We start from the raw sequence: 15,538 nt of genomic DNA, 5'->3' as shown, positions 1-15,538 counted from the left end.
CACTCATCCAAAGACGAGCTGACTTTCTGTGGAAAATAGCAGCAAAGTTGAAAAAGAAGTCACAATAATCCTGCTTCTTGCACACAAAAATAATAAAAGACAAATAAAACCAGAGGGAAATAAACATAAAGTTTTTCTTTATTTCCAAGCTACCAAAGAACAAAAGTGAATTCCCAGATGGCGGAGACTTTGATTCGTTCTGAGAGAAACGCACATCGTCAAAAAATGTGTCTGGGTACCGGGGAGGGCAGAACCCTGGGTTTTACAGAAGGAGGGGATGAAGAGCCTGCTCTTTCTCTCACCGCACTGCCTGCCTGCCTGCCTGTGTGCGTGCGTGCGAAGAGTTACAGTCAGTGTCAGAATGGGTAATAATAATAAATGGGTCTTAAATACATCTAAAACCAAAAGCATTGTATTTGATTCAAAGCATTCTCTTAGACTTAAACCTCAACTTGAGTTGTGCGTAAAGGGTGTAACCATTGAACATCGGATCCTAGGAGTGATATTGGATGGTCAGTTATCATGGTCAAGTCATATGGCCAAAGTTGTAGTGAAGATGGGGAGAGGTATGTCTGTTATAAAAAAGACGTTCTGTGTTTTTGACACAAAGATCAACTTTGATTCAGGCTTTGATCTTGTCCAATCTCGATTACAGTCCAGTAATATGGTCAGGTGCTGCAAAGAAAGACCTAGCAATGTTGCAGCTGGCTCAAAACAAAACAGCACGCCTTGCCCTTAACTGCACACACAGAACTAACATCAACAGCATGCATAATAGTCTTTCATGGTTGAGGAGAAATGTACTTATCTTATAGTCTTTGTAGCCCGTTCCTGCAGTCAATGGCCTCATGGGTGGAATGTTATTCATATTTTTCATAGTTTCATAATTAATACAGATTATCCCCCCCAAAAACAATCTGGTGTTGATGTCAAATGGTTTTGTTATATTTCTCTTCTTCTGTGATGTATATCAAGTGTAATATTGGGGTGCAAACTCTGTCGTAGAACAGGTGTCTTCTTTTTGTTAACCATGTGTGTGAGGTGCATACTTTTGTTTCAAAGTAGATTTGTTTAATCACTCTGTGTGACCCTGATTTAGCCCACTGCAGTAAAAGGTTAAGAAACATTTGAGTGTTAAAAATGCCTAACTACTTGTATAATCCAATTGCATACACTTCAAACAGACATACATACCCCACCAGACATGCCACTATGGGTTTCTTCATGGTACCCAAACCAAAAACAGTTTCTACAACTTCATTAGAGTCCACCTGTGGTAAATTCAATTGATTGGACATGATTTGGAAAGGCACACACCTGTCTATATAAGGTCCAACAGCTGACAGTACATGTCAACAAAAGAAACAAGCCAGGAGGTTGAAGGAATTGTCTGTAGTATTGAGGCACAGATCTGGGGAAGGGTACCAAAACGTTTCTGTCGCATTGAAGGTCCGCATGTACACAGTGGCCTCAATCATTCTTAAATGGAAAACGTTTGGATCCACCAAGACCCTTCCTAGACCTGGGCAGCTGGCCAAATTGAGAAATCGGTGCAGAAGGGCCTTGGTCAGGGAGGTGACCAAGAACCCGATGGTCACTCTGACAGAGCTCCAGAGTTCCTCTGTGGAGATGGGAGAACCTTCCAGAAGGACAACCATCTTTGCAGCACTCCACCGATCAGGCCTTAGTAGTGGCCATACGAAAGCCAATCCTCAGTAAAAGGCACATGACAGCTCGCTTGGAGTTTGCCAAAAGACACCTAAAGACTTTCAGACCATGATAAGCAAGGTTCTCTGGTCTGATGAAACCAAGATTGAATTATTTGGCCAGAATGCCAAGCATCAGAATGCTTCATCCCTACGGTGAAGCATGGTGGTGACGGCATCATGCTGTGGGGATGTTTTACAGCGGCAGAGACTGGGAGACTATTCCAAATATAGGTGTGTCAAGCTTGTAGCGTCATACCCAAGGAGACTCGAGGCTGTAATCTCTGCCAAAGGTCCTTCAACAAAGTACTGAGTAAAGGGTCTGAATACTTGTGTAAATGTGATATTTAAGTTTTTTATTTTTAATAAACTAGCAACAATTTCAACAAAAAAAAGTTAGCTTTGTCATTATGGCTTATTGTATAGATTGATGAGGGAAAAAAACAATTTAATACATTTTAGAATAAGGCTGTAACGTAACAAAGTGGAGTCTGAATACTTTCTGAAAGCACTGTGTAAGAACATTAATATGTATACATGAATAGTGTGTAACAAGTATTTTGGATGTCTCTTGGTGTCTTTACACTATATAACTGTCTATTGTTAATTTTTAATTTAATTTAATATCTTGTGGTGTTCTTGCCTATAACTGTTCTGTACTTTGTCATGTATTTGTACATTTTATGTGGACCCAAGGAAGAGTAGCTGCTGCATGTGCAGTAGCTAATGGGGATCCTAATAAACTAAACTAAACATGCTGCAATCCAGTTGAATTTTCGCTCTGAAAAATGTTGTTATTTTTATCTGATTGTTATATGGTTCCATAACTTTGTCCATACAGGGCATCTGAACACACAAAATACATGATTATGATTTTCATTACATTTTGGGTGTTTTCTTAACTATTGTACTATTGTACTAACACCTGTGGTGTTCCCGGTCAAAAATGACCGGTCATTAGAAATGAATGGGTGAGACGACAATTAATGTATACAATTGAATTCAGGCACATGCCCATTCATCAGATGGACACACTTCCTCTCCCAGACCCCCACATACATGTGTGTTTGAGCACACACACACGCACGCACGCACGCACACACACACACACACACACTTACCAACAATCGCAACATTGTTTCAATGATATATAGGTAAGGCAATAAATAGGCCATAGTAGCAAATAATTACAATTTAGCCGATTAACACTGGAGTGATAGATGAGCAGATGATGATGAGCAGATGATGGTGTGTAAGTAGTGATACTGGTGTGCAAAAGAGCAGCAAAAATAAATAAAAACAATATAGGGATGAGGTAGGTAGATTGGGTGGCTATTTACAGATGGACTATGTACAGCTGCAGCGATCGGTTAGCTGCTCAGATAGCTGATGTTTAAGGTTAGTGAGGGAAATGTAAGTCTCCAGCTTCAGCGATTTTTGCAATTCGTTCCAGTCACTGGCAGCAGAAAACTGTCAGGAAAGGCAGCCAAAGGAGGTGCTGGCTTTGCGGATGACCAGTGAGATACACCTGCTGGAGCGCGTGCTACGGGTGGGTGTTGTTATCGTGACCAGTGAGCTGAGATAAGGCGGAGCTTTACCTAGCATAGACTTATAGATGACCTGGAGCCAGTGGTTCTGGCGATGAATATGTAGCGAGGGCCAGCCGACTAGAGCATACAGGTCGCAGTGGTGGGTGGTATAAGGCGCTTTGGTAACAAAACGGATGGCACTGTGATAGACTGCATCCAATTTGCTGAGTAGAGTATTGGAAGCTATTTTGTAGATGACATCGCCAAAGTCGAGGATCGGTAGGATAGTCAGTTTTACAAGGGTAAGTTTGGCGGCGTGAGTGAAGGAGGCTTTGTTGCAAAATAGAAAGCCAATTCTAGATTTGATTTTGGATTGGAGATGTTTGATATGAGTCTGGAAGGAGAGTTTACAGTCTAGCCAGACACATAGGTATTTGTAGTTGTCCACGTATTCTTGGTCAGAACCCCCAGAGTAGTGATGCTAGTCGGGCGGGCGGGTGCGGGAAGCGAACGGTTGAAAAGAATGCATTTGGTTTTGCTAGCGTTTAAGAGCAGTTGGAGGCCACAGAAGGAGTGTTGTATGGCATTGAAGCTCATTTGGAGGTTAGTTAACACAGTGTCCAAAGAAGGGCCAGATGTATACAGAATGGTGTCGTCTGCGTAGAGGTGGATCAGGGAATCACGCAGCAAGAGCGACATCGTTGATATATACAGAGAAAAGAGTCGGCCCGAGAATTGAACCCTGTGGTACCCCCATAGAGACTGCCAAAGGTCCGGACAACAGGCCCTCCGATTTGACACACTGAACTCTGTCTGCGAAGTAGTTGGTGAACCAGGCGAGGCAGTCATTAGAGAAACCAAGGCTATTGAGTCTGCCGATAAGAATACGTTGATTGGCAGAGTTGAAAGCCTTGGCCAGGTCGATGAAGACAGCTGCACAGTACTGTCTTTTATCGATGGATGGTCAAAATAATTCATACATTCTGCTTTTTTTTACTCAAAAATGAGTTGTATGAGCTCAGGTCAATGTGGCCTACAGGCCATAAATAGCAAATAGAAGTTCAAAACGTGTAATGTTCACAAGAACTTAAGTTGATAAAAAGATCTAAGACAACATTAGGTGATATTATATGTATTATTATGGATTTATAATCAGCTATAATACGGCAGTAATTTTGGACCGGGAACACAGAATGAATTAACATGAAACGAACACAAGAGAAGGGTTAAAGAAGTAGGTTACTTAAGACAGAAACGATAGGAGGGAGGTTGGTCAGGGAGGATGGGTGGGCGTAAAAGGCTAAGATCTAAAGTAGTAATCCAACCGTTGAATCACATGATCGACAACTTTAGGATTTTAGCTATTTAGCAACTTTGCAACTACATGTTAGCTAACCCTTACCCTAACATTAACCCCTAACCTTAACCCCCTGGTCGAGCTAACATTAGCCTTTAGCTAACGTGTTAGCTATAAAAAAAATGGAATGTGTTATGAAGAAAATCGTGTGGTGGACACGAAAATCGTGCACTGGACACGAATGCATTATGAAGAAAATCTTGTGCCTGTCACAAATAAGTAATATGTGTCTATTTCACGACAATCTGAGCCAGTGTGTTGCAACCCACATCTCAACCTGCATGCTTCTCCTTTTCATCTTTATCTGACCAAGAACCTCTGTCGGTTCAATGTTGGGTCTCTTATTATAGAGGGATTCTTCTCGCCATGTACAGGCAAAACACATTCAATACATGTTCATTCAAGTGCATTCTCATCTGAAACTATAGTTTGTACAATACCTTTAATGATTCAACAAATGCCATAGACATAGTATCATGCACTGCGGTATGATTATAGCGTAAGCTAGTGTAATCAGTGTAATCACTGTCAGGAATGGAGGTAAGTAAGTGCTTAGGTGCACAGGTAAAAGGTACCCTTCCACAACCCACATCTAGGAGTCAGCAGCCAGCAGCTACCCGTGATAAGTGAATAATTACGCACCGTGCGGGTGATTTGGGAGTGTTAGGTGAATGCAGAGCAGTGAGGCTGAAGAGTAGCATCTGGATTTTGGCTTTGTTTATATCTTCAGTGTCAGAATGCCATCTTTTTGTTCATTATTTAATTTTAATTTTATTTAACCTTCATTTAACTAGGCAAGTCAGTTAAGAACAAATTCTCAATTACAAAACTCGGACGATGCTGGGCTAATTGTGGGAGCCGCCCTATGGGACTCCCAATCATGGCCGGTTGTGATACAGCCTGGAATCGAACCAGGGTCTGTAGTGGCGCCTCTAGCACTGAGATGCAGTGCCTTAGACGGCAGCGCCACTCGGAAGCCCAATATTGTTTTATTGTCACCCAACTGAACATAACCTGCTTGGGTTTCCCGACTGTTGGAGTCCGGACAGAGCTGTCCCTGGACCCTGGTGAGTAAGCTGTTGGCTAGACACATGCATCCAACACCCTGTCCCCGGACTCTTACTTTAACGTTTTAAATGCACACATTCAGATAGGTTCAGTAAGTTATGCCTAGAACCCTAGACACAGCAAGAGTAGACATTTCAGAAGGCTGGCTAGCTGATTTTGTAACAATAATTCCACATTATCAATGCGTTTGGCCAGTTGCTGGTAAAACAAGGTTATTTTCTTGCGACACAAAGCAATGTGTCAGAATATAATTCAGTAATGTAAGAGGTATGGTGAGTGACTGACAGTGTTGATCCAGCCGTCCATCAGTAGTGTATAGGCCTCTGACAGAGCCTGCCTAGTTCTGCTGATTGGGGCTTGAGCTCAACAGAGCAGATGAGAAGAATGCACACTGTTAGGACTACGTCAGTTCTTCATCTGGAAGAAGTCTTTACTCCCCAGAGAGATCCAGTCTGCATCTTTAATACAAGCCATGAATAATTTACACATTTTTTGAAAGTGGAGCAAAAAAATCTAACCTTTTCTCTCCAGACCGTGTTGACAGCAGAGAGGAGATTCATTCTGACAAGCCGATATTGGTCCAGGGTCCGGGAAGATGGGTTTGAAATATGGTGATGTTAAAAGCTATTGATTTCACAGCAACATGTCTGAATTATTTGCAGCAAGAGGTCAATAAATCTTATTGTTAATTTATTTGGAAACACTTTGCATGGATTGAGAGAGAAGAGATGTAAAAACAATTAAGTGTAAAGAATCCGATTAGGAATATTGTTTGGCACCTAGAGCTTTAGGAATATACATATTGTCTTTGAAATGCTGCACTCCAGGTGAAAAACCCATAAACTGTATGGTTTTGGTGAATGGAAAGACACTGTTTGCTTAGTGTTTGCATAGTTCCAAAATATATTTTGTCTCAGATTTTGAAAGTAGTTTTCATTTTCCAAATTGATTACCTCTGTAATCCTGCTCATTACAGTTAGTGGATTAGGAAATTGGAATCCTAAAAGCAGGCACAGACAAATCAATGATTAATGCCGTCTCTCCCAAGTAAATGATTGATTATGGTAATACAACTTGTCTGATGCATTCTGAAGAAGTACCATATATTTTCCTTAAACATAAGGTCTCTCAGTGGTCCTGACCCATCTGTCCTCCAACAATACTAGTCAGAGTCTAGCATTTTCCTCCTCTTTTCAACCCTCAAATGGTCTTGGCCTGGGACTTCATGGTATGTCCCAATCGAAGATGGAGGAGCAGGGCTAATGATTTCTTGCTGACATCAGTCTTTAGCAAACTTTATCCCTAGACAGCAGTAAATCCTCAGGCCCATTCTCACCTCAAGTAGTAGTGTTTAAGAAAGAACATGGGTTTGTGTTTAAAACACTGCAGTGTCTGACTCACTGTAAGAGAAGGGTTTAAATACAACCAAAGCTCATGAAGTTTTGACTGCAAGTTTCTGCAGTTGCTCTTCACCAACTTCATCCTGCTGCCATCACCTGCATTGTGGGAGGCTCTATTGTCAACCAATCATTAGGGTGTTTTTGTTTGACTCACGTGAACGTGACCAAAGACATGACTGAAACAGGAACCAATTGGCTGTGATTTGTGTACAGTTTATATATACTAATGAATGTGATATGAGGTTCTCTCACTAATTGATTGTACAATGTGTACACAATATTATATTATGCTTTCAGTTTGTGAGTATGTGATATGGGGGTTAGAACATGATTTTTTCAAAGGGGGTGCGGGACCTCCATTGTGCATAATAGTAAAGACGTCATTTAACTGTAAAAAAAAATCTATTCACTTTTGGCATGAACAAAACGAGGCATGATGTTTTTATCTGATTGTCAAACAAATCACTTCAAAAAGTAGGCTACCTGCGCACGTTCAATCACCTTTATATTGATCCCAGCATCTAAAACAGTGCACTGTGCATCTGCCATTCATCTTAGAACACTGAAAATGTAATGACATTCTGCAATTTCATTAGGCACACTTGTATTCTGAATTGATTTATGTGTCCACTGCTGTCTGCGCGCGTCATGATCCCAAACCAAATCTTATTTGTCATATGTGGTGAATACAACTGGTGTAGACTTTACCATGAAATGCTTGCTTAGGAGCCTTTTCCAATGATGCAGAGTTTAAAATAGTAACACTAGAGGAATAAAATAGAATACACAAGAAGGGAGCTATATACAGGGAGTACCAGTACCAGATCTACAGTGGGGCAAAAAAGTATTTAGTCAGACACCAATTGTGCAAGTTCTCCCACTTAAAAAGATGAGAGAGGCCTGTAATTTTCATCATAGGTACACTTCAACTATGACAGACAAAATGAGAAAAAAAATCCAGAAAATCACATTGTAGGATTTTTACTGAATTTATTTGCAAATTATGGTGGAAAATTATTTTGGCGGTTTTGGAGCTGTGGCTTCTTCGTTGCTGAGCGGCCTTTCAGGTTATGTTGATATATAGAAGACTTGGTGCTCCGGTACCGCTCTGGTACAACCAAGCAGATTTATGTCAAAACTAACTCGACCACTCAGGAACATTCCCTGTCCTCTTGGAAGGAAACTCCAGTGTAGATTTGGGCTTGTGTTTTAGGTTATTGTCCTGCTGAAAGGTGAATTAATTTCTCAGTGTCTGGTGGAAAGCAGACAACCAGGTTTTCCTCTAGGATTTCGCCTGTGCTTAGCTCCATTCCTTTCATTTTTTATTGTGAAAATTCTCTCCAATCCTTAATGATTACAAGCATACCTTGCTGGCCACTTTTTATGTGGAGAGCTTGTACACTAACACCCCACACACTGGAGGCTTGCAGGCGCTGCAACACTTCCTTCAGCAGAGAGATTCTTCCTTTGCTCCATCCAATGATTTGCATCGTACAAATGACTGAACTGGTATTATCCAATAACTACTTTGTCTTTGAGTCAGACTTTTTCCTTCAGATTTGGGGTGTAGCCATGGGCTCCCCCTTTCCCCCCCAACTATGCAAACCTGTATGTGGGACAATTTGAAAAAGCATTCCTTCATAAAACAGAGACACACCCCTTACTTTCTAAAATACTCCTATGGAAGAGATACATAGATGTCTTTGTGCTCTGGGAAGGAAGTCAGCAGGAACTAAATTAATTACAAACTCTACTGAACGAGAGCTCTGAAATTCACCATGCAGACTGATGAGAGAAAAAACTACCTGGATTTATGGATTATTAAAGAGAATGATGCATTACACACAGTCTTATATACAAAGCCCAAAGATCGCAACACCTTGCTATGTGAGGATAGTATGCATCCCCTTCCCCTCAAGAATGGTCTACCATATAGCCAATTATGCAGGACAAAACTCTTGATGCTGCAATGATGAACATATCTGAAAAACCAAGAGAGGAATTACTAAAAACTCAACCAAAGAATAAAAACAACGCAACCGTCCTTTGCACTAAGTACACCAAGGGTTCGGAGAAAATGAAAGCAATCCTGATAAAGCACTGGCATATACTGCAATCAGACAAAAAAATAAATAAATATTGCACACCTCTTCAAGCAACCCTCACTGGTAGTCTATAAGCGTGGTCTTAATATTGGAGACAGCTTGGTGAGATCTGACCTGCCCCCTGAGCCCACTCAGACACTCTTGACACCTATCCCAAATGGGAACTACAAATGTGGCTCATGCGCACAGTGCAACAGCACTATAAAACGTCTTTCTTCAGACACCCGCATACAGGTCGAAAGATCCCTGTTAGGGGTACCATCTCATGCAAGACCAAGGGAGTAACCAATCTCATCACCTGTTCATGTGGAAAAGCCTACATAGGACAAACTAAAAGACAATTAAAACAACGCATCGCTGAACACCGCAGCTCAAACACGTGTAAGAACATTGACTATCCAGTAGCAGCTCACTTTGTTGACGCTAACCATCCAATCTCCTCCCTCAAATACACAGGCATTGAGCATATTGCTCTACCAAGGAGAGGAGGTAACATCGAGATCCTACTACTACAAAGGGAGGCTTACTGGAGATCCTATCTAAAAACATTGACCCCTAGTGGTCTAAATATTGACTTTGATCTCAGCCCTTCTTATGAACAAATCTTTCTTTTATGAACAAGTCTTAGAAATTGATATATTCTTGTACGCTTATTAGCGTACATCTAATATGTTCCCCCTGTTGATAATGCTCATTGTATATTAAGGTTAAACCAAAAGATTACATGTAACAAATATGAAATGAAATACGAAACAATTATGTGATATTGAATTAAACAATACTGTACAATATTCAATTGTTTCTAAATGATAATAGCGTAATACAATATTGTTTGGCACCTAGAGCTTTAGGAATATACATATTGTCTTTGAAATGCTGCACTCCAGGTGAAAAACCCATAAACTGTATGGTTTTGGTGAATGGAAAGACACTGTTTGCTTAGTGTTTGCATAGTTCCAAAATATATTTTGTCTCAGATTTTGAAAGTAGTTTTCATTTTCCAAATTGATTACCTCTGTAATCCTGCTCATTACAGTTAGTGGATTAGGAAATTGGAATCCTAAAAGCAGGCACAGACAAATCAATGATTAATGCCGTCTCTCCCAAGTAAATGATTGATTATGGTAATACAACTTGTCTGATGCATTCTGAAGAAGTACCATATATTTTCCTTAAACATAAGGTCTCTCAGTGGTCCTGACCCATCTGTCCTCCAACAATACTAGTCAGAGTCTAGCATTTTCCTCCTCTTTTCAACCCTCAAATGGTCTTGGCCTGGGACTTCATGGTATGTCCCAATCGAAGATGGAGGAGCAGGGCTAATGATTTCTTGCTGACATCAGTCTTTAGCAAACTTTATCCCTGGACAGCAGTAAATCCTCAGGCCCATTCTCACCTCAAGTAGTAGTGTTTAAGAAAGAACATGGGTTTGTGTTTAAAACACTGCAGTGTCTGACTCACTGTAAGAGAAGGGTTTAAATACAACCAAAGCTCATGAAGTTTTGACTGCAAGTTTCTGCAGTTGCTCTTCACCAACTTCATCCTGCTGCCATCACCTGCATTGTGGGAGGCTCTATTGTCAACCAATCATTAGGGTGTTTTTGTTTGACTCACGTGAACGTGACCAAAGACATGACTGAAACAGGAACCAATTGGCTGTGATTTGTGTACAGTTTATATATACTAATGAATGTGATATGAGGTTCTCTCACTAATTGATTGTACAATGTGTACACAATATTATATTATGCTTTCAGTTTGTGAGTATGTGATATGGGGGTTAGAACATGATTTTTTCAAAGGGGGTGCGGGACCTCCATTGTGCATAATAGTAAAGACGTCATTTAACTGTAAAAAAAAATCTATTCACTTTTGGCATGAACAAAACGAGGCATGATGTTTTTATCTGATTGTCAAACAAATCACTTCAAAAAGTAGGCTACCTGCGCACGTTCAATCACCTTTATATTGATCCCAGCATCTAAAACAGTGCACTGTGCATCTGCCATTCATCTTAGAACACTGAAAATGTAATGACATTCTGCAATTTCATTAGGCACACTTGTATTCTGAATTGATTTATGTGTCCACTGCTGTCTGCGCGCGTCATGATCCCAAACCAAATCTTATTTGTCATATGTGGTGAATACAACTGGTGTAGACTTTACCATGAAATGCTTGCTTAGGAGCCTTTTCCAATGATGCAGAGTTTAAAATAGTAACACTAGAGGAATAAAATAGAATACACAAGAAGGGAGCTATATACAGGGAGTACCAGTACCAGATCTACAGTGGGGCAAAAAAGTATTTAGTCAGACACCAATTGTGCAAGTTCTCCCACTTAAAAAGATGAGAGAGGCCTGTAATTTTCATCATAGGTACACTTCAACTATGACAGACAAAATGAGAAAAAAAATCCAGAAAATCACATTGTAGGATTTTTACTGAATTTATTTGCAAATTATGGTGGAAAATTATTTTGGCGGTTTTGGAGCTGTGGCTTCTTCGTTGCTGAGCGGCCTTTCAGGTTATGTCGATATATAGAAGACTTGGTGCTCCGGTACCGCTCTGGTACAACCAAGCAGATTTATGTCAAAACTAACTCGACCACTCAGGAACATTCCCTGTCCTCTTGGAAGGAAACTCCAGTGTAGATTTGGGCTTGTGTTTTAGGTTATTGTCCTGCTGAAAGGTGAATTAATTTCTCAGTGTCTGGTGGAAAGCAGACAACCAGGTTTTCCTCTAGGATTTCGCCTGTGCTTAGCTCCATTCCTTTCATTTTTTATTGTGAAAATTCTCTCCAATCCTTAATGATTACAAGCATACCTTGCTGGCCACTTTTTATGTGGAGAGCTTGTACACTAACACCCCACACACTGGAGGCTTGCAGGCGCTGCAACACTTCCTTCAGCAGAGAGATTCTTCCTTTGCTCCATCCAATGATTTGCATCGTACAAATGACTGAACTGGTATTATCCAATAACTACTTTGTCTTTGAGTCAGACTTTTTCCTTCAGATTTGGGGTGTAGCCATGGGCTCCCCCTTTCCCCCCCAACTATGCAAACCTGTATGTGGGACAATTTGAAAAAGCATTCCTTCATAAAACAGAGACACACCCCTTACTTTCTAAAATACTCCTATGGAAGAGATACATAGATGTCTTTGTGCTCTGGGAAGGAAGTCAGCAGGAACTAAATTAATTACAAACTCTACTGAACGAGAGCTCTGAAATTCACCATGCAGACTGATGAGAGAAAAAACTACCTGGATTTATGGATTATTAAAGAGAATGATGCATTACACACAGTCTTATATACAAAGCCCAAAGATCTCAACACCTTGCTATGTGAGGATAGTATGCATCCCCTTCCCCTCAAGAATGGTCTACCATATAGCCAATTATGCAGGACAAAACTCTTGATGCTGCAATGATGAACATATCTGAAAAACCAAGAGAGGAATTACTAAAAACTCAACCAAAGAATAAAAACAACGCAACCGTCCTTTGCACTAAGTACACCAAGGGTTCGGAGAAAATGAAAGCAATCCTGATAAAGCACTGGCATATACTGCAATCAGACAAAAAAATAAATAAATATTGCACACCTCTTCAAGCAACCCTCACTGGTAGTCTATAAGCGTGGTCTTAATATTGGAGACAGCTTGGTGAGATCTGACCTGCCCCCTGAGCCCACTCAGACACTCTTGACACCTATCCCAAATGGGAACTACAAATGTGGCTCATGCGCACAGTGCAACAGCACTATAAAACGTCTTTCTTCAGACACCCGCATACAGGTCGAAAGATCCCTGTTAGGGGTACCATCTCATGCAAGACCAAGGGAGTAACCAATCTCATCACCTGTTCATGTGGAAAAGCCTACATAGGACAAACTAAAAGACAATTAAAACAACGCATCGCTGAACACCGCAGCTCAAACACGTGTAAGAACATTGACTATCCAGTAGCAGCTCACTTTGTTGACGCTAACCATCCAATCTCCTCCCTCAAATACACAGGCATTGAGCATATTGCTCTACCAAGGAGAGGAGGTAACATCGAGATCCTACTACTACAAAGGGAGGCTTACTGGAGATCCTATCTAAAAACATTGACCCCTAGTGGTCTAAATATTGACTTTGATCTCAGCCCTTCTTATGAACAAATCTTTCTTTTATGAACAAGTCTTAGAAATTGATATATTCTTGTACGCTTATTAGCGTACATCTAATATGTTCCCCCTGTTGATAATGCTCATTGTATATTAAGGTTAAACCAAAAGATTACATGTAACAAATATGAAATGAAATACGAAACAATTATGTGATATTGAATTAAACAATACTGTACAATATTCAATTGTTTCTAAATGATAATAGCGTAATACATTTAATATGCCATAAAAAAAATGTAAATTAACATTTGCACTAATTCATTTTAATTAACTTAATCATTATGACACACCCCTCACCATTGTCATTGGTTGCACTAATTGCACTGTTTGTCTATATAACCTGGTTCAAGTAATCATGACATTACCCTGAAGAAGGCACAGTGATGTTGGTAAATACGCATTAAATTGCTGGTATGGAGTGTGCGACTTTCTTTATTTTGATAGTTTATAGTTTATTCACCGTTAGTCAGCGCCTCCACACAAGCAAATGTGTCTGGGTGTGCGCCAGCTCATGTTTTTTAATCTACAAGCACACCCATAACATGATGCGGCCTCCACTATGCTTGAAAATATGGAGAGTGTCACTAAGTAACGTGTTGTACTGGATTTGCCCTACATAGCACTTTGTATTCAGGATAAGAAGTTAATTGCATTGCCACATTTTTTTGCAGTATTACCTTAGTGCATTGTCGCAATCAGGATGCAAAAATCATGCCTACACTATCATTGTACACAGAGTGAGTCCATGCAACTTATTATGTGACTTGTTAAGCTCATTTATTTGTCGACCGACTTCGGCGGAAGTTGTGACAGCCAGTAACAAAAAAATCTAAATTGTATCCATTTTAAATTCAGGCTGTAAAACCACAAAATGTGGAAAAAGAGGTGTGAATACTTTCTGGAGGCACTGTGTGTATGCATATCTAGTGTATGTTCATGTGTGTGGATTTTGTGTGGGAGTGTCAATTTAGTGTGTGTGAGTGAGTGTGTATATGGTGTGTATACTCTATATAGTCTAGTGAGTGTGCGGAGGAAGTAGGGGTGCGGTTATGCGGCAGCACCCCCTGCTGCCACATACCCGCACCCCTACTTCCTTCTTCTCTGGGTAAAAAATATGTTTATAAACAATGGCAACACTGCCATGTTGATCTGAGCCTTGCTGTTAGAAAACAGACTTTCGGCTGTCGCTGATGCACTTTCCCCGACTTCACTCCTCGACTGTTGTCTACAGTCGGTTGCTTTAGCCTTACCACTCAAATGCTCCCGATATCTGCGGTGATGCTTGTGGCAACATCATGCTGAGTCGAGATTTATTTGATCATTTAAAGGTAAATGTGCACCGCCAGATTCAAAGCTTGAAAACACCATTAGAAAAAAATACTTGAAAACACCATTAGAAAAAAATACTTGAAAACACCATTAGAAAAAAATACTTGAAAACACCATTAGAAAAAAATACTTGAAAACACCATTAGAAAAAAATACTTGAAAACACCATTAGAAAAAAATACTTGAAAACACCATTACATTTTGCCCCCCCAAAACTAAAACTGAACATAATTCATGATGGTTTTCATTATATTTTTGTTTGTTTTGGAGATAATAGTTTTCAAAGATAATAGTTTCAGTGCAGTTTTTGTTTTTCAAACAGGTTTGTTAATTATTTTATTTCAGTTTACTACATTTTTTTTTATCATGATTAGTTTTCATTTTCAGTTTACTATAATAACCTTGCTACACATGTGTTCGAATGGAGTCAAGGACAGGTCAAACTGACCACCTTGTTCAGTCTGCCCCTTCGTCCCAATCCATACAATCTTTATAATGTACACTGTATCTTGTTTATGATATGGCCGTGCAGCTCTTTATGTCATGAAAAGCCTGTTTTATTAATAATTACTGACACCGCTTACCGTCCATGCTAAAGTACAATAAACCCCCAAGCGAGCAGTTCAGCATGTAACTGTTTGGGGAACTGGAAGAACGATTTACAATGGCAAACACTTAGTCACTCACCATCTCATTGGCTTCACAGTGACCTAAAGGGTGGTGTTTGTTTGTCCAACAACAGGACTGAATCACCCCAGAGTAAATTATCTCGCAATAGCACCGTGAGACTGCCTGTGCTTCACACGAACTGAGCCAGAAAACATGTAGCTAACATGTGTAAAAATGTTGTCCCTGTGCTCATCCGATT

This window comes from Oncorhynchus mykiss, chromosome 7 (assembly GCF_013265735.2).
Source record: "Oncorhynchus mykiss isolate Arlee chromosome 7, USDA_OmykA_1.1, whole genome shotgun sequence".
NCBI lineage: Eukaryota > Metazoa > Chordata > Actinopteri > Salmoniformes > Salmonidae > Oncorhynchus > Oncorhynchus mykiss.
This window is presented reverse-complemented; position numbering follows the sequence as displayed.